Below are 27,015 nucleotides of genomic sequence, written 5' to 3'. Positions count from 1 at the left end.
GTATAAGAGACAAATACAATCTGATCTCTAAAACTAGTGACAAAAGGGACAAAACGTTACGAGTAAAACAAACAGGGAAACCAGATGACAAGACACTGCAATAAGTTAGATGCTGTCAGATGAGTTCAGCCTAACCAAGTTTACTTAGGTTAGGTAAAACCATGATGTCAGCCTGTGCTCTGAAGCCAGTAGAAGAACACCAAACTCCAGTATTTCCAACGCCTGACTGCACTGAAATTTTGCTTATCCATCACATCTATATCTACTCAAAAGCAAATCAGCGAAATTTTAAGAGTTTATATTATCTTTATTTTTGAAATTCATTCTTAACTCCAATCAAACCAGTGACTAAGGTCTCTGACCATGAACAACCACATTACTTCAATATGTAGAACATCTAAATACAGTGCAAGGGACTCTACAAGAATTAATTGAAATTCCCTCACTGGCATTAGCAACTTTTCAGAGCTTTAGAGAATAGATGGAGTTCCAGAAAAATGAAGAGGGAGAAATACAGTCCCTGTCATAAAAAGCTGCAAAAAGGAGGTAAGAAATGATACATTTTTCAATTAGTTTCAGTTTCTGAAATATTTCTTGAGAAAACCAAGACCAACAAGACTTCATTTTTTTTCTTTATAACAAGAAAATAAATACCTGTCAATATAGTTTTGTCATGACCAAAATTTGGCAAGCCAATTAAATTTCTCCTTCAGTAGAAAAAACAGTTTTTTAATGGGAAAGAAGCAGCGGATGACACATAAAAAGAAGGCGATGACTCATAAAAAGAATAAAAGGAAACAAGGACTAAATTAAACTATTTTAAGGCTAATACAAAATGTGTTCAAAAATTTGATGTAGAGACTAGAAATAGAAGAAAGATGCTATGAATGGGGCTCAGCAGGGGTCCATCCTGGTCTAGTGTACTGCGTGTTTTCTTTCGTAACTTGGATAATGGAATGTCATTCATATAGAAACTGTACTTTTAAAAATTTCAGATGATGCTAAGTTTGAGAAAGACAGAAAAACACTGTTTTTTCCTCCATGGGATGCACCAAAAGTAACAGGAAGTACATTTAAAGATGTACACACATGAAAATAAATTTTAACAATTTTGAGGAGCTTTTAGGAACTGTGAGTCAGTTCTGAAGTAGCTGAACTCACAATTACACCAAACCTATTTTAAAACACATAATCACTTGACTGTGTGGCATCCCAGAGCAACAACAGCTCATTCAGTGCACTGTGCTTAGACCTGTGTTTCAAAATATATCCCATTCTCTCCTTAACTGTCTTTCTCTTTTCAACTCTGCATTAAGTGAGAATTAACGGAGAGCCACTGACATAGACTGAAAGGTGTCAGCTATTCAGTTCTGACCACTCCACCAAGAACACTTTGTACTCCCAAGTGTTGGTGATTCTTGGTCATAACTGCTAGGACAGAGTGAGCCAGCGCTACCACCAATATTTCAGCACTCCTGGCATAACTAGCAGGAGACCTTAACTTGCTGGGATCTTACCTGTGAACTTTCTCGGAACATATGGACATCTCACTCATCCCACCCATGTAGCTGAGCACAGGCTTTATGAAAGCATGCCCAGACATGAGGGCTTCAGGTTACCCTCACCTTCTACTCCTGTTACTACAGGCCCTGTCCCCATCTTTATTGCAGGTCCCCTTTAAGAACTGAAAGGCCACAATGAGGCCTCTCCAGAACCTTCCTTCTCCAAGATGAACAACCGCAGCTCCCTTAGCCTTTCCTCATAGCAGAGGTGTTCCACTCCTCTGATCATTTGTCCCTCTTCTGGACAGGTCCAAGTCTTTCCTGTGTAAAGGACCCCGGAGCTGGATGCAGTACTCCAGGTGGTGTCTTATGTACTCCCCATGAAGCCACCAGACATGGCCCAGATGGCTGGCACTGCGTGCTGTGCCAGGACAGCCTGTAGATACAGCGACCGTAATTGTGCTGAGACAACTGAGCAAAAGCACTGGTGTATTAGAGGCCCGTGAGAAAAATGTTTGGACTGATGGACTGATGCCCATTTAACTGAGGCAGCACAGAATACGTGAATACGTTGAATCAATGCTGACTACTTGCTTTTTATGAAATAAGAAGTGTATGTATTTGGTTAATAAAATAGAAAATACACTTTCCAGGAATTTAAAAGAAAGAAAATTTTAAAAATATGTTATGCAAATACACTAGTGAAGAATTTAGGAAAGGCATCTCAGAAGACAAGAATAAATACATAACTTGATCAATTAAAAAAAAAAATAAGACACTAAGACTTAGGCTTATAATACTTGTTATTCCTTTTCACTGAAGTAAAATATCAGCAAAACTATGAAGTGAAACTAAATGGCTTCCTATTTTCTTGCATATTGAATTATAGATGCTCTTTACCTTCTAAGGTGAAATTGCTTCTTTGTATTTCCATAATCTGATTCTATCCTGATCATCTATTTGATCTTTACCAGATCATGAAAAACAAGCAGAAGAAAAAAACATTTCCCTACACATAGGCTGTCAAGGTATTAAAAACTACTGCTTCTGGATTACATATCCAGAGGTTTCCTAGACACCCTCCATTATTCTGTCCATCTTTGATGCATATGTAGTGTGGTCAACTTAATGCTGCTATTGAAAACAGAATTTTGCATTTCTCAAATGAAAGCAAAAATACAAAAACGCCCAAATATTGCATCTATGGGAGTTTTTTTGCATTTAATTTCTGAGGTTCCTTTTAGGGAAAAAGTCCTTAAGGCAATATAAGCACTTAATCCAACTCAAATACTAAAGAGGACATAACCTTTTAAATCATCTTAAATATTTACGATGCCATAAGCTCTTAAACTTCCTGGAATACTTAGCCTTCCTTAAAACCTCACAGTACTCAAAGTCCCTTGAGCAACGTAAGCACCTAAACTGCTTCAAATCCTTTCAAAGGACACAACCTTTAAACCAACGTTGTGTCTAATTTTTAGAAATATTTTTGTTTCTTCAGGCACAATTCTGCCTGGTTTTGTCCACAAATCATGTAACTATTCAAGGACTATTCACATGCTTCCCTTGACACAATACTTCCATCTGATGGAAGGCCTATGCATGAAAGATATAAAACACCCTGCCAACACTGGGAAAGTCAAGGCAAGTAATGCAAAAGATCCCCTTGGTCCAAAACCTGGCCAGCTTCAACTTCACTAGAAGTGAAGTAATAGAAACGCAAGACAGTGACCAAAGCCTTCACAGTATCGTGTTCATATCTCTACATGATGTCTGGCAATGAATCAAACTAGGTTCATTGTATTTCCTCATTAGCTTATGATAGCAATCAAGAAATTGCAAAATTGACATCTTCAACAACAGCAACAAATGTGATCTCTGGATGGGAACCCAGCACTAAGTACTAAGAATAGAGCCGGAATACAAGCCACACTTGTAGTGTAGAAGTACTCAGCTAAAATATTACAACTACACACTGCTTCAGGACTTTAATCCTTCACGATGATGTCATGTCCCCATTCATTTTCTAACCTGATTTATTTTTTTAACAACCATTCGGTGAACTTAAGTCACGCTGTTTCCTTCCTCCATGAGCCCTTTAGATAGGTCTGGAGGGAGTGGAAAAACATTTCTGAGTAAAGCAACCTCACACACAAGATTGAGAGGCAAAAGCCCCCTTTCCAGAATTTCCCCATTCAGGCTTTCAGCGTTTTCTTATACTCTAGGAAGGGAATCATCTGTGTTTACGCTGAGCCTGGTGAGCAACTACAACATTGTGCAAACACTATAAAGTCCACTTTACCAATTTTTTTTATTTACTTGGTAACATTATCAGTTGGTGTTAAATATTTGATTGCCACATCCTATAGTGGCTGGTCTAACACTACTGAGAGTTAATGGGTATTTCATAACTAATGCCTTCCTGTCATTCAGTTAGTCTCAAACTGGTTTCCCTAAATTGTTACCAACTCTTCTTTTTCTCCTTTTCCTGGGTATCTTTTACATATATTTACGAACTGCCTATTTCCTTACATCCCATGTTACCCAGTTCCACCCATGAGTACAAAAAAATGTACAAAATTTTTAGCTATTTGCGTAAGCACAACCATTTAAGAAATAATGCTAAAATTAGTGGAAGTTTAAATTGTTTAACTGCAGGCTACAATGGAAACATGTTGGCTTTTCATAAATATAGTAACATAGTATTTGGTTTTTTAGCTTTGGCACCTGTGGCATTTGAGAAGCAGCATCTTACTAGCTCACAGTGTTCTACCAAAGCAACTATCTACTGGCTCAGTTTGAAGAGCACAGGAATGGGTAAGTCATTGTCTCAGTGCCATACGTATTGCCATGGGACCAGAATATTGGCTGATGGGCCAAAAGCAGACTTTGATAGCCAAGAGCTCATAAATCATGTTTAAATGTCCAGTGAAGACCTACAGACACCAGCATGTAGCAATCTCCCTGACAAAGACTGACTAGGATAGAGAAACACTAGAAATGCACACAAAATCAGAAACCTGGGCACAAAGCAGTGAGACTAAATGCATCATCTTTCAGGCAACAATGAGAGTAGTATGTACTACAACCAATGCCTTGTCCAATGAACTACTTCATCAAAATTGCTGCTATCAGCAATACCCCTCACTATGTGCTGTACTAAATACAGCACAATATGCACATACTTCGGTGCGTGCACACATGCACACGTATGTGTGTGTATATATACATACAGCTTATTACAACACAGAAAATTATAGAAGGTTACAATGGAAAGACTATAAAATCTGGCTTTCAGTATTACCTTCCATTTTTTCCCTAACTACTGATAAATAAGGTGTAATTTCACCACTGATTTTTTTATCATATAACCATAGAAAAGGGAGTTGAAAATTACAGCCCTCCACTGGTCATCCAGTTCTCCTCTTTAAGATATCTGTCCAAAGTGTCCTTTAGAAATGTGAATAAAGAAGGTGGAATCAAGAACTCCTAAGAACACCCTGTAAATGATAGTTTCAATAGAAACAGACTAGGTAAAAATAATTTCTCCTTCACCACAGTTTTAGACATACAAAACGAAAATATCCCATTGGTCACAGAAGTACATGTGATTATGAGAAAACATTTTAATTACAGAAGAGATGTGGAGAAGGGCAGGCAACAAAGCAACAAAGAGACCCTCCACAGTTACAGACTCTAAACTACTATCTGAGCAAAAAATGGAAATATTACGTTACTCAGAGACATGAAAGGGTGGGTTTTTTACAGACTTCTTTATGACAAGGATCCCCACGGTCTTACATAACTAAGAAAACATCAGCATCAGGAAATAGTAGAATCCAACAAAAATGGCCTTGCACAATAGAATAGCTGGAGCTGAACACTTTACATGCATGTGGGATATGCTTCAAGATACTTTACTTCATACTAGTGTATAGGTTTGGTACATTTTTCAAGTACTTGCCCTTGTTTAGCTTCATCATCAGCAAGGTTCAATGAGAGGCTGGTCTATCCTGATACTTCTCAAGTGCAGTCCTGATTTGAACTAAAATACTAAGAGATGCTGCAGAAGCCAAATAATACTAAGATGGTAATCATTCTTGTTCTAGGTATAAGACCACATTATTTTTGTTTTCTATGGCAAATTTCTTCTGCTGTGGCAGATTTATATCTTTTCTTTCTTTAGACAACTGAGTATTTACAGCCATATGCAGGAACTCAGCTTAATAAGCAAACTCCAGGAGCAACTCGTTGGCAGACAATGAAGAGCTTTGTAGTTTAACTGTAGGGCTTCAAAATGAATTTCTCCAAAGACACGGAGGTCTCAACTTCAAAATACCCAAAGGCTTCTATTTCATCATGAATTGTAGAGGACTTTACAGTAATGTATGCATGTTAGGGGATTTAGAATGATAAACTTCAACATGCATGCATCAAACTACTGCAAAATCAAGTAAAAATCTAGAAAAATTTGATCAGAGTCACTGATTTTTGCAGGTGAAAAATTAGAAGTACATGCTTTACTAACATATGGCTGGGGATTGTTCATGTGAGTGCTCAGTTTCAGATAGTTCATCGGGAGCCCATCTTCCCCCATGTTCAACATTTTCATCAGAAACAAGAACTGAGAGATAATGAACTCTTGGGGGAAGGTTGATGACCTTGATTCTGCTCTCAGTAACTGTCTCAGAAACCATTTATCGTATCTTGCAAAAATGCAGGTATAAGATGCACCCTGAGAATCAAAATACCATTTAACTGCTCCACTGAAGAGCTCTTTCTCCCTAAAAGACCTGATGACAGACCATTTTTTCCCCTGGGCTAAGATACCAGCTAAAACTGTGATTCTTTCTCTGTCAGAGTAAAATTAGGGGAAGGAGGTGGAGAGAAAGGGGATCACATTTTAGTTTTATTCCACTGATGCTGCCGCCTGTCAGTAAAAGATGAAGGGCTGAAATCCCATCAGTCTGGATTTGCAGATCTGAGGATGAAGAATTAGTATTTTTCTGTTTTTGCAGAAAACTCCTTGATGTATGGCTCCATTATTGAATGTTAACAGCTTCGGTTTAAATTACAAATGAGGTTCTATTAGCATAACCCGTACTTGGTTTCTATTTAAAAATATGATTTTCACCAAAATTGTGTCAGTTGAGAACCTAAATGTTTTCATTTGTGCCTACAGATAAAGGAGAAAAGCAATTTTACATTTCACTAACTCAAAATATGAGGTCTAGAATGGTAAAATATTAAAGAACACTTTTAAGATACTGTTGGTATCTCCTTCAACAGGAGGGGCAAGAGGTGAATGAATGGTGTTTAGGAATGGTGTACCAAAGGCAGACATAAACAGGCAGCAGCACTGCAGGGGCAAAACCCAAAGCATCTTTTACAACTATCTCTCCAAAACAATTTTTTAAATAAGATTATTTTAAAAGCCCTAAATTGCAACGTGAAATAACTGTTTAATTAGCTTTGTTTAATTAGCACCATGTATGTTTTCATCAAAACACACTACACAGCAGATGGTTTCTGCTCTTATACTTTTCAACTATAGTGCTTGTGTCTCACCCTTGAAAAGTTGTTTTTGATTAATGTACCTCCTACCGACGGTTTTAACACATAAAAATATGCTGGTTTTCTGACATATACATGCATCAGCATATCAGAACTCATGAAATTGTTACTCTAAATGGCCAGGTTCCAACTGCACTGTTTGCACAATGTTATCTTCTGTAATATTACACAGCGCTTCAAGATGTACAACAGCAAAGAGAACCAACAGCCTGAGCCAACTATCACTGCAAACAGCCAGGCTGTTTGGGAGGATTTTGGTGTTGGAATGCTTATGCTGGAGTTACTGTCTGCCCAGACCAAGTCAATCTGTTTCTCTATGCCTTATGATCTCCATGTGGAAAATACTGACATTTCCTGAATTACCTGTGTGCAACAAAGGTACAGTAACCAACATACCACAAAAATGAGATGGTATTTCTGCACCCAACCCACCCAAGTCTTAGCAGTGCTCCACAGTGGGTTAAGGTGATATTTAATTCATTGATGTTTTCTATAAAGTTCTTTGAAATCCTCAGATGAAATGCAGTGTGTTATTAATATTATCACATGTTATGACTTATGCCCCAAAGGATCTCACCATGCTTTGTTAGCTGTATACAAGAGTCCCTTTATTACCATCCAAATGCTTCTATCTCTGAAGTGTAACAGTGCAGCTGTTTGCCAATAGACAATTCTTTATGAACATTTACTGATCTTATATGAAGAATATTCTGTTCCACTACAAATGTATGTTTCACACCATTTCAAGTTCCTGAACAGCTAAATGCCAGTGAACTGTAACTGCACACGGGATACCAGACTCTATAAAAACGTCATTTTAGCAAAAGGCATCTGCTTAGCTGGCATCCTTATTTAGCCTATCATGCAGCTTTCACTCACACCACAGGAAAGATCTCTCAAATCAAAGTAATACGACTCTACCTCTCACAAAGTAGAAAATGAATGAAATTGACAGTCAGAATGGCTAAGGTCCAATTAATTGATGCTCTCAACCAATTCAGGAATCTAATCCAAAATCCTCTAGAGAAAAGAGACCTTATATAGGCTGAAGAAATGAAGACATGCTGACAAAAAGTTTCCTTTTCTCTCTTCCTTGTTTGCAACTTGAGACAAGATGCATAATACATAGGTAGTTTTAGAAGAACTATCAATACATACTTATACTTTCTAAAAATGCCTGCAACAATCAAAACATCTTTCCCTTTTCCCTATTTGAAACTTCAGGTTGCTTTTAAATTTTGAGTCAGAATAAGAGCATGATAGGAACTTGATTCACTTTCTACATGGAATGGGATTGAGCCCATGTGAAATTTTCTATTATTAAAAAGCCCCTGCTGACATAGATGCCTATGCTGTGGAAAAAACTCTTCTGTTAACTTTGATGCAGTCATTAATGTGTTTCTTGAACAGATACTCCTCAGGTTTCTATACTCAGATTCATTCACTGAACCCAGATATTCTCAGCCTGCTGGATCTCAGTTTAACCCTCACACAGGGTTAGGACAAAGTGTCATAAAATGTATAGTTCAATAAAAATAGGCACAGTTCTTCAGTACTCAAACATCCTCTGTTTAGTGGCACCTTGGCTGAACTGCCCTTTTCATTTGCTCCAAACTAGGGTCTTCTGGGTTTTCTGTGATAATGCGTAAAATTCCATTCAAAACTAAGTGTTCTTAAAGTTGCAGAAGGATAGGAACAATACAAACTCAATCCAAATAAAGTCGGGCAATCTCATAAGCTTGAAAAAAACAAAGCCCATGAAACTTGTTTCAACTACAAAAAGAGACAGCTTGCCAGCTTCAGTGAAGCTTTGTGTATTTACCAGTGAGAATCTTGGCCAGCAAGTACTGATGTAACAGTGTTTCTAAGGGAAATATTTTGTTATTGTTTAGAACACATAACTTAGTGATACTGAGATACAAACATTGGTCAATGCTATTTTGTGAAAATATTAGAAGGAGTAGGCAGAGAAAATAAAAATTATTAACATGACGTCATCTCCATTCTCTAAGCACTTTCTTTAGGCCAATTTACAAGCACTCTTTTTAAAAACAAATCACTTCCTCAGCCAAATGCAGATTCAAGGAGTCAGTATTTGCTGTAGTTTTACACTAGAATACACGCATGCTGCAACTATGCAATACTGAATGAAATGTGCCACTTTAAATAACAACGAAAAGATGGAAACAAAATGAAAAGAGACCCCTCAGGTACAAAATGTAATGTTCAAAGCGAAATTACAACTGAAAGAAAAGTTTTATACACCCCAATAAGGGTTAATCAGTCAACCATGAGCGGAAGTACAGAAACAGTGCTTACCATAAGCAGTCCTGTGCATTTCTGAACAACAGGACAATTATAACTGAGACCATCTTTGAAGCATATTCAACTCTTGTCCATAGTCTCATCACAGTGATGTTAAAAACATGTATGAGATAAGTCTAGGTAAGTCTAGCCCTCCAAGGTAATAATTCAAATACATGGCAATTAGACACAAAAAGACATCTAATAATAAATTACACCACAGTTTCTATGTCATGTGCCTACATTTTAGCTAAAAAGCAAAGAGAGCTAGCATACATCACTTCTAATGCCTTTTAGACACTTTCAACTATTCCATGGCAAGAAAGTCCTCCCCACATACAGCCCATACCCACGAAAAGTGGGACTGAAGGAGGTGCTATGCTATTATACTGGGTTAGCCAATGTAGTTGCCATTACTCAAGTATAGACAACAGTTTAAATTACTAAGGAAATCTAAAATACTTCAATACAAATGGAAAACAGCATTTCATCACAATCTCATTTAATAGAACACATTATCAATTAGTTGATAGTAGAGCAAATTGTTTCAAATTGGAAAGCCACCTAAATTCTTGCTCTTAAATCAACTAGAAGTGCAATTTTGTCTGTTATATTAGCACCAGATTTTTTCAATCTTCTGTTGCAAGCTAAAAGGCAACAATGCCAGAATTTCATGATACATCTGTTTTACTACCTTATTAGAAATCAAGTAATGACAGAGTTAAAACATTTGCATTTCTTAACCTAGAACCCAAATGTAAGAAAACACCCACAATCTATCGATACTTCATATTTAATATTAAAATGGGGCTTGAAGTGCATTGCTTTAATGGTAACACACAATATCTAAGAGATATGGAAAATGTCCTTTTAATAAAATTGTACGTATCACCATAACCGTAATAATTTTTTAAATAATTTTGTTTACTACTGCGAGAGCAGGATGCTCTTGTCAATGTCAGTGATAACATTTCTGCCTCTTAAGTCTCAAATTATGTCACATGAGATGGAATTTATCTGTCTTAATGTTTAATACAAAAATTAAAAGTCTAAATTTGTGCCAGTCACCTTAGGTTGCTTTTATTGCCAGTGACAAGAAACAGGCATCTCTAAAGAAAGAACTGTCTCATCTAAAGACAGAAATAAAAAGAGTCTATGGGAATCCTCCCCTGGAAGTCTCCATCTCTCTTCACTGACTAAAGAAGCCTATGGTGACCAGCTCAGATTTATACTACCTATATTTTTAGATGGCTAACATCATGGGAAATTAATCCCACTTTTGACACCCTTCTCAAATAGCATTTGGGAAAATTAAGCATAAAATGCAGAAAACCAGAATTACCAACAAGTGTAAGAATCAAAATACTCTGTCCCAGAAAAATTCAAAAAACAAGACCCTCTTGTGAAAATAGCAGGGGATCTGTAAATTTGAAATGTCATACAGTGTTTGATCTCCAAGCCAGGACAGACTCAGTCATTTCTAGAAGATTAAGAATATACAGGGAATATTTTCAGAATATGCTGACAAAGTAATATGCCTCTTCTGAGTATGAGTAAGCAGCAGTTTTCAAAAGCTTATAATTCAGCGCAAGAAGGACAGACATTCAGAGGCATGGCAAAAGACACATCTTATAACCCATTAAAGCTTCCCTTTCAAATTCCAAGTCCATGCTCAAAAGCAAAGAAGAGGTCACAGACCTTTTTTTAGTCCGTTTTATTTTCCATTTTCAGGAATGATACACCCATCTCACAGAAACTTTTGCAAAGACATTCAAACTATAGCAAAACTGTGGGCAGAAAATGTCTGCCAAATTAATTGAAGTTAAAATTCAAGAAAGCTGGCACTTGAAGAGAGTCCCTTTCTCCTAAGTATTTCAAAACACAAGGAAGCCCCTCAATCACACATTCATAGAAGATAGAAGGCTATGTTGTGAAGTCTCACTGTACGTTTGCCGAGGTTTTACATGTTTGCCTTGGCATCCTCTTGAATTATGGATTGCCTCAGAATGGCCATTTGCAAGTAACTGAAAACAGAGCTTATAATGAAATTCTTAAGTCACTTTATAGGTCTCATTGATCTCTAAAAACACTTCAGGAAGACAGCTATTTCTATTGCGGATTAATGGAGCTTGCCTGCAAGGCTTTGTTCCTAGTTATGTCTTTTTTTTTTTTCCCAAGCACAAAATGATACTAAAAATGTATCTTTCTTGCCATGGATCAAGTGAAAAAGATGCTATTTTTAAACATCTTAAGTCCCCATCATGTGACTGTTCACATCACGTGAAACCTGGTGTTAATTCAAAGCTAGAAGATAATTTCACAGACTTCAATGTGATTTTCATAGTTATAATCACAAGTCTTTAAATATAATTTAACACATTTTAGAAAGCTTGCAAATTCTGCCACGTCTCATTTTAGCCAAAACTTAAGGAAAATACTAAACTGAACTAAATACTTAAAATAGAAATTTTTTTTAAAAAATTAATATCATAAAACAAAATAGCAGAATATTTCTGATTTTGCTTACCTATAAATATCCCCAAAATCATAGAATAGCTGAAATTGGAAGGGACCTCAGAAGCTCATCGAAACTAAACTTCTGATCAAGAAGGGTCAGATGCAGGAGGCTGCTTGTCCCTTTGGGTTTTGAGCATCTCCATAGATGGGGATTCTACAACCTCTTTGGGCAAGCCTCTCCAGTGTTTGACCATCCTCAAGATAAGGAAGTTTTTTATATTATGTTTCAATGGAAACATAACTTAATAATCTGTATGCAGTTTGTACCCACTGCCTCTCATCCCGTCACCAGGTGGCAATGAGAGAAGTCTAGCTCTGTCTTCTTTACACCCCCCCATCAGGTATTTACTGTGAGAATGAAATGTTATTCAGTATTTCACTGTTCAGGAGACAAGGATCTTGTGCCTAAATTAGTCCAACCACTATCACCCAACCTACATATCATGTTTGGTGCTATACAAAATTAGGCTAGCATCTTCAGAATTCAGAAATTATGTATGTATATATGAATTATACACTGTCATGCCTGCACTATAAATCACAATAGAACACCTGCTTACTTTCTAGCCACTTATGACCATTTACTGGTTTTGGAGACCTGAATTTTAACTTACAAAGGACACAAAAGACTGCTCTATCACAGTATGAAATGCACAACAAAACAGTAGTTCCCCATTAGATAATAAGTAAGGGTGCCTCACACACATTTTTTAACTCTTATAAATGGCAATGCACTAAAAATATCTATAAGGTCTGAGACTATAGCTCACCAAGGAATTTAAGCTGCAGAAACCAGCACAGCTGCTGTCATGTGCTCCCCCACACTTTTAGCTGCTAATTCCCACCCCCATCACCCTTTGTACCAGTGACAGCCCTTGGACAGCCATATGGAAGAAGGCTGAGATAAACCCAACTGAAAACAAAACCAAATAAATAATTAGCTATTTTCAGTCTGATCCATTCTCCAAATTTATCAACAGCTACACTTGCTGAGTGAGGGAGAATGACAATGTGGGGAGGAGAAAAGAAGCTGGCACTGCATCTTACACAGACGTGCCAGGTTGAAGTGTTCATTGAACATTTAGGCTAAAGCTAAGCAGTCAACACAAGCTACTCAGCGTGTAAGCGCATTACTCAGGCATTGCTTTCAGAATGAGCTGGATTGGCCTCTGGAGATGCCTGCTTCTCTCCTGAGGGAAAGCAGAATCCAGAATGACTGAGATACAGCTGCTTAGTTTCTATGTATATAAATTAACCAATGTCTAGATGAGTAGAAAATGGTAGAAAAACAGGTTTTTGACTCTTACAGCACTTCATTCCCATTAACTATTGCCATTTGGAAAAAAAAAATTGTAGCATAGCTTACCATCACACTAACATCAAAAAGCTTACCATCACACTAACATCACACTAACATCAAAAGGGTATGTATTTTCTGCATGGTCCACAAATTTTTTTCCTAAACCATATTTTACATCTATAAGCAATACGTTTCAGTGATGGGTACTGTATTCCTCCCACAGGGCGTATAAATCCACAGCAGAAATATAGCCACAGTTCAGTTATAAATCACTTACATCTCTTCAGAGTCACTTTGTCACTATGCTGTGCTGTGGGAAGGGATGGTCTTTTCCTTTTTGCTCAAACTGGTCCTCCTTCCAAAAGTGTCTGTCACGTCTACAGCAGATAAGGACAAAAGGTCCTTAACTTTCACTTGAAGTTATCTAAGGGTAAAAAGGGAAAGGAACACAGTAAGTGCAAGCGTCCATATTGCGTTTTATAGCAAGGTATTACAACCATCTCTTCAAAACACACACGTCAGTGTCATCCTTACACATATGTACTGCACACTGAGGAAAGAATCCCACACACTTCACATCTTTCTTTCCTTGTATGAGACACATGAAGTAGTCACTACTCCTAGAGCAGTCACTTGCTTCACTTCTGAGATTCATAATAACAAGATTGTATTACTTTGAAAAAGCAAGTGTACAAGTTAAAAGATGGTTTCACATTATCGATTATTTATTTTGTACCACAAAGACACTGTAAATACTTCTGGCTGGGTTCAAGCAGGCAATCACAATTTGTTGAGCACAGTCTCACTAGAAACCATCTTGGCTAGCCAATATTGATAAACATTCTAATCTGAATCTTCTGTTAAACAAAACAACTCTCTACTGCACTACATCTTACCGCTCAGAAAGTGAGACCTGGGGTTTATGATAGATAGGTCTCATTGAAATTTCTTCATGGAAACTTAAAACTCACCACTCCATCAGAGTCAAATCTATAAACTGAATGTTAAAAATTATTGAGAAAGGAATAAAGGACAAAGCGTAACATGTCATTTGCCACTGTATTAATTCCTATCTTGAAAAGCATGCTCCACTCTCTTGTCCAGCACAGAACAACACAACTAATTAGCAAAGGTTCAGAGAAAAAAACATACACGATCAAAGGCTTAAAATAGTTTCCATATATGAAGAACAATTCAGTACGCCACCAATATCCAGACTGGAAAAAAGCTGACTTAAGGAAGGGCACGATAGAAAACAAAAAAATTCTAAAGATGAAAAGACTGCACAGACATTGTATGCTCCCTATCCTTTGAACTCAAGAACTGCCTAATAAAAGCCAAGTTCAAAAGAAAAATGGGAGTTTCTTTTCCCCAAATTGTGTGACAGAACTGTGAACTTCTTCCCAAGGATGCTATTTATGCAAGGAAGTTTCATAAGTCAAGAGGAAGATGGAGGTATCCTTGGAAAACAGTCACCACTGGAGGTAGATGACAGCTTAAGAGAAACATTGGTCTGAACCAGGATCTCCTTCTAAATTCACTTATGTTAGTGCTAATTCAACAAATTTTATATCCATTTTACACTGATCTATTCACCACTCAAGAACGAGAATTACTGCATTAGGTACACAGGGAGTCTAGTCTTAGTTGCACTTGAAGTACAGGCTAGATCCTTTTGAACACCGAAGAAAATCCCATGGTTCTCTGTACTTTACTATATGCTTAATAAATTTGATTGATTTTTCCAAAACACCATCACCACTGAAAAAATAAAATAAAACCAAATGAGGTAGCAAAGTCTTACTGTAAAGCAGCAGTAGCCTTCCTCTCCCCGGTCCACAGTCCCAAAGCAGCCAGGACAGAGGGCTACAAAGCAAGGTTCTGCTTCTCAAGTTGTTCCCTGGTCTCACGGGTTTGAGTCTAACTTCATCCATGTGCTCCCACTCAGTTCAACACTTATATAAATGCAGGTCAGCATCTCCATTTCCCAAGTTTCATCTCAAAGTAAACCTTAAAAATCATATAATCTGTATTCCAATATCTTCTCTTTTCCTTTAATCTCTAGGATACAGCAGTGTTTCTGATTTATTTTGGGCAAGTGCAGATCAATTAAAATTCCTTCAGGGAAGCCTTCTGAACCAGCAGAAAGTGAATGACTGTCATCAGGAACAAACACTTTTTGCTGTCATTGACTGGCGTGTCACACTTTTGAGCAAAAGTATGTTAATTAATTCTTTCCATACCTACCAGGTGTACCAAAGGAATATGAACAGTCCTTTCTGCTGTCTTACTAGATACAGATCTTTGTGTCTGTGAACCAAGTATCCCTATATGTAGAGCTGTGCATTGGCACATTATATGAAGAAGCAGCCTGTACTAGCACAAAAAAACATAGCAGGACAGAAATAACTTTGTTCAGACATCAGTATGCAACCAAAATCCTTTTCACAAGATGCATGAATTAATACCCTCAAATTTCACCCAAAACCCAGACATTTTCTGGTATATCTACACACATACCTATTCATTAACGCTCTTTTTAGACCCTACAGTGAGAATTTGAATAGCTTACACTTTTTTTGGGCAGTTTGAAATACTGGATCAAAGTATGTTTACTGTTCAATCTATTCCCCTCTCTGAGAAAGAAGAAGCTGCTACAATGTTTGCTGTTCTATTTGCTTCTGCAGCTTAAATGGCTACACTGAGGATGAAAAGAAATTCACTGTACAGCATGCTAATGATCAAAGACTCATGTACCACTGGCCTATAGCAACATTTTAGGCTACCTCTCCCTTCTATTATTTGTCCAGCTTTTCTGTTTAGAACATTAAGGGTAGGAATATAACCAGACAGCTCAAAAGGTATTCAAGGTCTGTTTGATATCCTTCACATCACTTCGATACTAACTATAAATAAGAGCAAGCTGTACCAAACAAGAACCAAATGTCTTAGCATTGATATATGAGCAAAGACAAGCTTCTAGAAAAATGGCAAAATTTAGAGACATGGGTTCCAGGTATACTAGAGAAGGTAAAATACTATTGCAGGATAAACCTATTGAAAACAATTTGATAGTAGCAATAACAATTCAGAATTATCATCACCACTACTTAAACACTGAGAAAGAACTACATGAGAACAAGTGGGTACCTAATGGCTGTCAAATAAAAGCCTTGATTTTTACTCTTTCCACATGTGGCTTCAAGTTACTATTAACGAGTTTACAAAGTCTTCCCATGAATATCGTCTTGACTCTCTCAAACAAGTGCACATAAAGGGGGAGAAGTTGATACGCATTTATCTCACTTGCAAGTATCAGAAACCAATAGCAACCCCAAAAAAATCATGTTAACTAAGAATGCATTATTCTCAACCATTTTTTATATAATTTCACTTGAAGGTTAAATAAGCATTCATGCCTGCTTTAAAAATTTATTCCATATATTCCTTAATTCAATTATACCCTGGTAGAAATCCACTTACATCAAAGATACATGAAGAAGTTTTTACATGAAGAATTTCTTAGCTTATTTTTTTTAATTCTGGAACAGCACAGTGATGCAACTAATCTGCAATTTTAAAGACACGAATATATTTCAGAGTACACACATATTAATTTGGGATATTAAAAGCTACACTTACGTGCAAGCTCACACCATTCCCACACATTATCTAAGACACAAAGTAAAAAGCTATGCATCATAACATGATCTTATTAGCATAACAGTTACAGGACCTTTTTGGCAATTCATAAATATACAGCTGCCTTACAAAGCCATCCCAAATAAGCACTGATAAAATACTTTATCTCTTGACTGTCATGTGTTTTTAGAGTTTGCTAAAGAAAAATGCGTTATAGAAAAAGTATTTGAGGACTATACAAGGAAGTTTCTTAACTCTTTTGGGATTAATATGATATAAAATTCAGTTTTTGTAGACAAGCATCCTATTAATTTTACTTTCAGTACCTACAGACTATTCGGTGTAACTAAGTAAAAAACTAGAATAGAATGTGGCCTGATATCATAGCATATAAAATCAAGGACTGGATTGGAGTTTTGAGTCTGGTTTGGTTTAAGATTGAACAATATTTACTCTCATTTGTATAGACTGCCTAATGTAGTATTACAATCCTGTATCTTTAGAACCATGTTTATCTAAAAGCCTTTACCCAGAAATCTTACCTCAAAAAACATAAACTCACGAAAATAATTACTGCTTTGTTAATAAATGCCAAAAATATTGTTAAGAAAGATGTATTAAAACAGTGACAAAAGACATAAATAAATCTGTGCTAAAAGTCCCTTCCAGATGATCTGTGGTATCACTGTCCTAATCTGGAAACAAGAGAATGAGTAAACAAGAGATCAACCATGATGTAAATAATTAACGCAATAAAGGTGTTATATCGCAAACTTCTCTAAATGCTGTGCTATTGAACAGAATAAAGTTTTTTGGTTTGTCTGCAATTTAAGAAACCTTATTATGCTACGATCAAAAAAAAAAATGCTTCAGAAAACATCAGAGTTGGCACTACTTCCCTTCTCCTACATAATAAGAAGAGAAAGCCAGGACAAATTACCTATCAACAGGTAAAACAGTCTTTCTGTACGCATTAGTGCCACAAAGATAATCAATAATCTTCCTTTTGTTTTTATACAGATCTCCTGCAGGACCTGAAAAGACACGCTAAAATTTGTAATATTTTAAAATCTATTCCTCTCATCAGTTGTATACCAAGTTCCTCAAATCTTCTGGATTTGGATTAAGAGTTAGATAAATATTCCTCATTTCTCTTGCAGATTTAGTCAGTATTTATTTAAAATATATTGACTAGAAATACAACCTTAAACTGAATTGTGAGAGGACAGAACAGCATGAAAACAAAAGAAAGACTTACGCCTAAATATTCCTTGCATGACTACATGTCCACCACCCCAAAGGAAATGATATACACAAGACGGATGAGAGAAGACACAGGCTAACTAGCTCTACTAGGCAATCCACCAACTAAGATATAATGCTGGATTTGGGACAAACTCACGTAATACATGGTAAACTGCTGTTAAACCAAGATCCAAGCTTGGGAAGGTTAAATAAATAGTGGTAAATTTGTATAGTACTTCTTGTGGCAAATATGTCTGGGAATATTTACTCCAGTGGGAAAGGTGCCACCTCCTTTCCCCCACATTCCTTCCAGCTCTATCTGCCTTTCTCCTTCTAACATTAGGCTGTCATTCAGCACAGGGACGTGCAGCAGGAGCTGAAGAAATAAATGCTGAGCAGTTCAGTGTGATTCCAGACAAGGAGCATCCCACACAATTCAGCCCATCAGGGTTATGCAATCAATACCAACACCAATGTGATGGTAGCAGGAATTCAAGTTTGGTTTTTAATCCACCTCATTGCTAACTAGTTTGGATCCCCATCACTTGAGAGAAGATTACTCAATCATGTCCAGTATTGTTACTATGCTGCAGCACTCCTGTATTACTGGCAGGGTGTAAAAGGTTTCTGCAGAGAGACAGATGTGAGAAATTCTGTAAAATTTCATTTGGCTTTTTTTCCCCTCTATTTCTCCTTTTTCCCTTTATCTTCTCTCCCACTATCCTTTTTGCTGAAAACACTGTCCCCTTATGCAGCTCTGTGAGGAACACAACATGTGCATGGAGCCAGCAGGGACAGGAAGACAAGAGGCGAGCACTCAGTGACAGCCGGGATCCATCCTTGTCACCTTAGGCAACGTCAGAACGCGGGATGGGCTTAGGCGGGATGGAGCGAGAGTCAATGATGCTGAAGCCAAAAGTACAAGGGCATGAGGCTTTAAAAACAGATTACGAGTGGTGAAACTCTGGAGACTGTGGCAGGCCAGACAATAGGAGCATATGTTTATTTGAGGGGATGATTTACATTATTAGGCAGAAGAAGGTAGAGTTTAACTAAAAATGTGAACATGCCTGTGCTTGATCTCGTGGACCTGTTTGCTTCTGGGTGCTGTAAATAGGATGACATCCTTGGGATATATTTAAATTCAAAATTTTTCTTCTGAACTTTAGCAGATTGGGATGTAAATAAATGTTCATTTACACTGTGGAGTTTTCTAGGAAAGTTCAATTTATTTTATTGTCATCATTATATTGGCTGGTATATATTTCTCTCACAAAGCAGTGCAAATCTCTTTTTTGAATAACTGTTATTTGTAGTGTCTACTTCATTTCACACATACAGAGCATACAATGGTCTGGAGGTTAACAGTAAAATTTCCTGAGACTGCTGCAGCACAATGACTTAAAACACTCTAATCCGGAGCCAAAGCAGCCCTAACTTCCCTAACCTTCTACAGCTCCACCTGCAGACTCTCACTCCTCTCTTGTACTGACTTTAAAACAGTCCTGCAAAACAACTGATCAACTTTTGACCAAAACATGGTCATCCTTGCTAGGGTAAGAGAGGAGTGAGGAGACATAACATGGATAAGGTGGGATCACACAATTGTGATGTGGCATGGCTTGGTCTGCTGTGGAAGCTCAGCCTGTGTGTCTTGGGGTGTAGACTGACAAACATTTTTTCCAGTGGCAGAGGCAGGACCAGTACTACCTCACCCTTCCCAGCACTGGCCACTGAGCTGTGCCACGGAAAGTATGCATGGAGATACATGGTCAGCCATACCGGGAAACTAATCTAGATTAAAAGTAAACGGGCTAAATAAAAGCTGCTTTCAAATTTATGGAGTCCACCAGACCCACAAAACACTGTGCAAACATTTTTAGAGGTACAGCAATGAGGAGAAGGAACCAAAAGATGTTTAAGCCAGCACTACAACTAAAGAAGCATTTACCACCCCATGATCTGATTAGCCTATGGAGTCCAGCAGTCAAAAGCTATCAGATATCACTGCATCCTAGCAAGCACCCTCATCCCCAGCTGCCTCCCCCTCTACTCCTCTCGAGCCTACAAAGACACACTACAAAGAAGTGCAAAGACCCACACTGCAAATGAGATGGAAGTGCAGTCCTCAGGGCACAGGTGTAGGCTCTGTGACAAGGACAGGCTGCAGAAGGGCAGCAAGGACTACAGCATTAACACATAGCAGCTGCTGGGTATGATTTACATGTCTTAGAGAACTGGGGCCCATTATTAGAGTGGATGTACACCAGCCTGGCATGCTTTGGTTTATTATCATTACATCTGTACAGAGGTATGGACACACTTGTGTTCAATACCCTAAATAGTCCATTGTTAGTATTTTTATTATAAACTGAAAACTAAATCAAAGTAAAAGTCTAGTTTTTGGCCTTAAGATTAAACAACTTTTTTACATTTGCAAAAGGAAACCCTAAATTCTGCTTTCTATCCCTTTTCATTTTAACGATATTTAATTCTTACAGTTTATCACATTTTTTTTTCCAAATGACATGGCTGCACTGTATCTAATATGAAGTACCTAACTTACATATACATCGTCTACACCATTTAAAGCACACATAAAATAATTGTGGTCCATCATTCTGTTAAATTATTGTCCATTTTTTAATAGTTTTGTTTAATAGATACAGAAGGGCAATCATTAAATGAAACCTTAATATGAGCTATCAATTTGTAAACAGAGCAGCAAAGTATGGTATGATGGAACTCACAGTTCAAGAAATTCTGAGGTTTATATTTAGTAATTTTACATTTGCTTTTATATTAATTTTCCACATGATTAAAATTAATAATTAAAAAAAAAACAAAAAACCAAACCTTAGAGAAAATGGGAGAAAACACCTTATCTGCATTTCTCTTCCAATTCCATGTGGACAACAGTATTTCCTAAATGTAGCCTATTCACTGCTGGATATGTAATTACCTTCAGTTCATAGTCTAGACATTAATGCTTTCGTAGTATTTAAGACTCCTTGTAACATGCTTGCTGCTTTAAGTAAGCAAGGCTAAATCTTGACCAGATAAATTAGCAAAGAATGCAATAAAAGCTGCAATAAAAGAACTTTATCCTCCAAACCTTCAAGTTGCTGCTAAATGAGATTTCTTTGAAATGCAGATCAGTTGAACTAGATTAGTGAATTTTAACTCCTGTCAACATCATAACAAAATACAAATACAATTGTTCACTGGCCTTATCTCCATGCTTCCATCTGCTGCCTTGTTATTTACTTTCCTTGATTTACTATGCAGATCTAAATAAGACACATCAAGGAGGGCTTACAACACAATGGCTTCTTAAGCTTTACATCAAGGTATTTGAAACTGAAGCCCTGAAAGGGCTGCCATCAAAGACATATCTCTAATGAACTTCCATATCAGAGAGGTTTGGTATTTAATACTGCTGTGAAAAAAAAAAGCTACAAATCAGAATGGCCTATGAAGGAAAATGTCTGCAAATCTTGATGAGATTAGCACCTACCAGAATTAATATCCCAATAAAAATGATATCTGGTTCACTGAAGAGTTAAAATTCCAACCTTTGCAAAAATAATGCCTAGTGTGAGAATGGGGAAACTCAGCTGACAAGGTTGAAAGGTCAGGGAGGTATTATTTTTTCTCCACAAATTGTTCAAAAAGCATTTTTGCTGGTGGCTTGATTAAAACACTGTTGACAAACTAGCTGTGGAATGAAATAATTAGCAGACTACAGCGCTACTGTGGTGCTTTCTGCAACAGCAGAATTTTACAGTATCTTTAAAAAAATTAGCAGCAAATTCATGGCAAAATAACATAATCTAAAATGACAGCATGCAACATTTCTTCATCAATTTTACTATTTCCCTTTCTCCCCCACAGCAATCTATGGCAGTGCAGGATAAAATCTTCTGTCAGTTTGCTTAAAAAAAACAATCCCTAAGTGCCATTTCTATTACATGCCACAGCCCTACTTGTGAAGTGCAATAAACAAAGAAGTTTCCTCCTCATGATTTAATCTCTCTCTACATACCTGATAAATTAAACAAATATAAACATCTTAGAAGTTTCCAAAGCCCAGGCATAACCTTGTGCAGTAAACCCCCAGTTCTTGCAGTGTGCTGCCATTTGACAGGAATTTTTTTGCTGGGCATTGAAGTACATAAACAAATGATCTTTTCTTTCTTAAGAAAACATTTCAATCATTTATGTTCTTCTATAGCAAGGGAAGATCCCACAAGCATGTTCTGCTGTGGATCAATCAGCTCCAAACCGAAGTAGACATGTTGTATGCTCCAGTGCCCGGAAATCATGCTGCAGGCTCACCAGATGATGAAAACAGAGGTATGCAGTGTAGGGGAGCCCCACATGGCACCCGCTGGCTTCTGGGCATGTCAAACTTCACAACTACCCTACAGTCAATGACAGCAAACACCTTCTCTTTACTTATTGCCTCCAAACATGTACTTGTCTTTCTACCCTCCTTCCAAATTGCAGGCAGTCTTCCAGAAACAAAGCCCCCAAACAGAAGCAGCATCCCATGGCTGTACTGCAGAAACCACAGTTGTCTTCTTGCTGTATTTCATTTCGTACGGGATATGTTCCAGGCTTACTTATGGCCAAGAGAGACCACTACTTTTCCTTGTTTAATGAAATGACAAAACAACAGATTTGCATATGTAGAAGCAGGTGCTGTAACAGGTTTGACGACTCTTGACCTAAAGCATGTAAAATGATTTATCAGCAACAGCTGTCCCTAAGGTATTTGGGCTCTGACGGACAGTCAAAACTCCACCATCTGCACCACCGTGTGTTAAAAATGACAATCTGAATTAAAAGCTGGTCAACAAATCTCATATAACTAATGCCTTCCATATCCTCATCCATATGTTGAATTCCCAAGACACACAACACTTGGATTATCTATTATAAATACCAGTCTTTAAATCTAAATAAAATAAGACAATCTAGGAAGATGTGAAAAGTAAGTTTGTGGCAGTTCCTACCTATTCACAAAACACCTACTCAAACAATACTTCGGATGTACATACGTTTGAAATACTTCTATGATTTCACATCACAATATAAACATATGTTCTTTCAAAATAGCATTATATGTCTTTTCAGAATTAAAAAATAGCTATAAATATCTATATAGGCTAATATAATGCCTTTCTTGAATGCCCTGACAAAAAACCTGATTGACAGCAAAACATCTCATAGCATCTGTGTGTTCTCTGCACAACGAAGGTATCCCAGGGTAGTGGGGTTTGCAGTTTGTGTTCTGATTTTTCTGTGTGAAGGGGAAATGTGTTTCTTTTCCCCCAGACCAGAGGAAGGAACCTGAGAGTCTGAATATGACCCCTTGGTGAACACAGTGACTTGTTCTGGAGCTATGCTAGCAGAAGGTAGCACCATATGCCCCGAGCCCCAACTTGGATGCTCTTTCTACAGTCTAATGTGCTTGTCAAAAGATGTTAAAATCACAGATTTACTTTCTCTGGATATGTTTTATTATTGTAAAAAGCAAAAAGAAAGGCAAATACAATGTATTATGACTTACATAGACTAGCATCCAAAATATACTTCCTTCAGTTAAAACTGCAAGATCTTTTTTTATTGGTGAACAGTTTCTGATGTATTTAACATTACAGAAATCTTCTGTTTTATATCAATCACAGTTACTGTAACTCTTATTGATTACAAACTACATTTTAAACTTCAGTGTTAATAATTTTCCTTCTCATACAAACATGGAAAAATACAGCTCATTACCTGGAAATGAATGAAAATTACTGAACTTTGCTCCACCGAATTTCACTGAACTTTTAATTATTTCATTTTAAAGACTCATAACACCAGAGATCTTACCAATGTAATATAAGAAGGAAAATTACTAAAATAAGAAAAAACTAATCCATGGAACACATACCGGAAGCAAATCCAAAATAACAAAAAATGTGTTTCATAGCATTTCTATAGATAACTTTAAACGTGGTAGCACACATAAATTAATTTAGTTATATTTTGGCCTTTAGTTTTAAGAAAACATACAAGCATTTAAAAACTAAAGTATACATATATGTATCTATATATATATATACAAGCACATACATATATTTGCAGGCACTGCTGAAAGACAGGAGGTAGTTTTTTCTCAAGTAAATAATAAAATTATCTTCCGGAATTTTGTAAGATTCATATATCTTTCAAACAGTTATGATTTCTTGCAAAAACAATGAAAATTAAAAAAAAAAGACATACTATTTATTTACTTGCTAGATTGTAACTGTCTGTTGAGAGATACAGTGATCCCCTCAAGAGCATAAATATTTAGACAAATTTTAAAATGTGTATTATATACTTGACAGAAGGTATTTACATGACAGCCCAGAGCTTAAGCAATCTGATATGAAATATTTCCCCACAAAACAAAGTCAAGTTAGAAAAGAAGTGCAGCTCAGCCCCATAAAGAGGCTTGAGATTAAAAACATAAGCATTTAGAAAGAGATTAGCCATATAAGTGTTTGCGTCAAAATTGCGTTAACCTTCATCCTACTTCCCAATTCACTGGATCCTATGTATGAGTTTATGAAAATAGAAGATGAGCAGCACACAGCATTTCCTCTGTGTCTTCTTTTACTAAGCATTTAATTGCCTGCTCATTATCTGCTGCCCTCTGCTCCCAGCGGTGCCGCATCCCAGGCAGGCAGAGAGGCCCCGGCATGGCAGGGATGCCCATCTCACCCAGCCGCCATGGGGAAGGTCAGGGGCTGGGCTAGGAAATCTCTCCTCTCCTGCCTTGCAGGAAGCTGGAAGCCCAGCTCCCTGAACTACACTGACAAGGTGACGTCCAAGAGAGACAGAAATTGGTAAAAGGTGGAAACAAGCCTTGCAGACCTTGTTGGCGGGGGTGGACTCCTGCCATCTCCCTGAAACACAGCACAGCTCTCCCCAACACAGATGCTGTGGAAGCTGAGGGCTCATTTATCACTTCATGACCCACCATACTTTATCTTGGTGGTATTAAACAAACTACATATTTTGAGACCAGATATTTTGTCACAGATTTTGGCAGTAACACACACATTTATCAAGGACAATTCTAAAACACCACCATGAGTCAGGAGAATCCTTCCTCCCTCCACAAAGACCATGAAGAGTGAGACTTGGGACCTCAACGCAGCCAAAACGAACTGCCAACACATGAGAAACACGTACAGAAAAATCTGGTAAAGAGACTTAAAGGCATAATTTCCCACTGTATTTTGTTTTTTCAAAAAGCAGATGAGTTTAGGAAGGAACTCTGCTGGCTCAATGCAGCCACTGGACCCTTCATAATCATCAACTGCTGCCACCAAGCAGCAACTTTCCGGAAAAGGAAAGTCAAAGGTTTGTAAGAATACAAGTAAAAAGCTATTGTGAGCATAGAGGACCTTTTACACTCTTGTAAGGGAAAACCAAGTAGCTCAGGACAACTATATCAATTAAAAGAAGATGCAAAAGCAAAGACCAAAGGGATTAACAAGGAGCAAACCAAGAGTTAAAGACTAAATTGGAAATGTCTGGTCAAATAATTTAGGTTTGAACCATTTTTACTTTCTTTCATGCAATATTAAAATCAGATTCACCCTACGTAACTTTAAACATCTACACAGGATATGATCTCTACTTAACACAGCGCTCCTAGCAGAGCCTGTGGCTTTCCTCTGTATGGGAAGCCAGGGAGAGGAGCTGTGCCAGCTCAAGAGCATTAGCAAAGCACCTGAATGGATTAATCCAGTCACTGTTAGGATGAATCACAAGAGGGAGTGGAGTGTAAGTTATTTGGAAGAGAACAGAAATTGTTGAGTACTTCTCCAAACACAATGCACTTGAGTTTGAAAAAAATTCAACTTTAATTAATAGCAAAAGATTCTTGTAGTCCAGATTGTACATCAAATTTTACAATGGATCTCTCCACAGAGGAACACTGATTTATTTTTTTCCCTTGTTTTTCAGACTGTTTAAGTGTTTTTTACTGAATTCTGTGAACTTAAGGGTATTTGCTAAATTAGTTTAGAGACAGAATCAAACGTTTTGCTATATTTAGCTACATCTTTCAGTATTTGAATAAATTAAAAGCCAGGAAATGAGGGTGAAAAAATGCTGAGGCTATTTGTTTTTAAAGCCCCAAAACAAAAAACAAAATCCTACCACATACGGACGTCATGTATTTGTGGACTATAAAAAACCTAACAGTTGTCAAAGAAATTATTTGTTTTTCTACTCTCCTTTCAAATTATAAAACAATCTTAATATTGAAAACTGTTGCCTTTTGTAAAAATATGTGTGTCTTACGATGTACACAGAATGGTTTGTTCCCACAGACTTATTTACTTAATATATTAAGTAGCTCAGAGAGGTAATCTTTCTGTTTGCAGCACATAAAATATTATTAATATTTTATAATAAAATAAGGTGACAACTTGTAAATTTTCAGATATAATCTCTCCATTAAAGTCTATTTCCCTTTTGTTTACATACAACAATTCTCTTTTAAAATTTAAAAGTGGAATCTTAAAAGTGGAAAAATATAATTACAAAATGTTCTTTATTTGCAATTAAATTCCAAGGTTGCAGAATACTGTATCTGTCCCAATTTTATAGAGAACTGCTTAAGGCATCTGCCAACCAAGTTTCAAGAGGATTAGCTGTAATGAAAATGCAATATATGTAAATACAACCACGTATTTAAATGTCAAATACATCAAACACAATAGAAAAATTACAAATTCAAAGTTATCTTTCCAAACATAATTCTATCAACTCCTTTCACGAAAGATAAAAACTTGGAAACAGCCTTTTTATACTGTACAAAACACACAATATGGCAACATATTAACTTAGCCTTCTTAATTTATCTCATTACTGAACTGA

At 37.0% G+C, this 27,015-nt stretch overlaps 1 protein-coding gene across 1 annotated transcript in view; it reads right to left on the bottom strand.

The window, feature by feature from the left end:
* Positions 1 to 27,015, bottom strand: part of FOXP2 (forkhead box P2) — a 415,537-nt gene that overhangs the window by 340,305 nt on the left and 48,217 nt on the right. The window contains exon 2 of the mRNA XM_032107078.1: positions 13,475 to 13,621. The gene's annotated coding sequence lies outside the window, so the exon portion shown is untranslated. The remainder of the gene's footprint in view (positions 1 to 13,474; positions 13,622 to 27,015) is intronic.

Source organism: Corvus moneduloides, chromosome 4, assembly GCF_009650955.1.
Source record: "Corvus moneduloides isolate bCorMon1 chromosome 4, bCorMon1.pri, whole genome shotgun sequence".
Taxonomy (NCBI): domain Eukaryota; kingdom Metazoa; phylum Chordata; class Aves; order Passeriformes; family Corvidae; genus Corvus; species Corvus moneduloides.
Note: the sequence above shows the minus strand (reverse complement) of the source record. Positions and strands in the feature narration are given on the sequence as shown.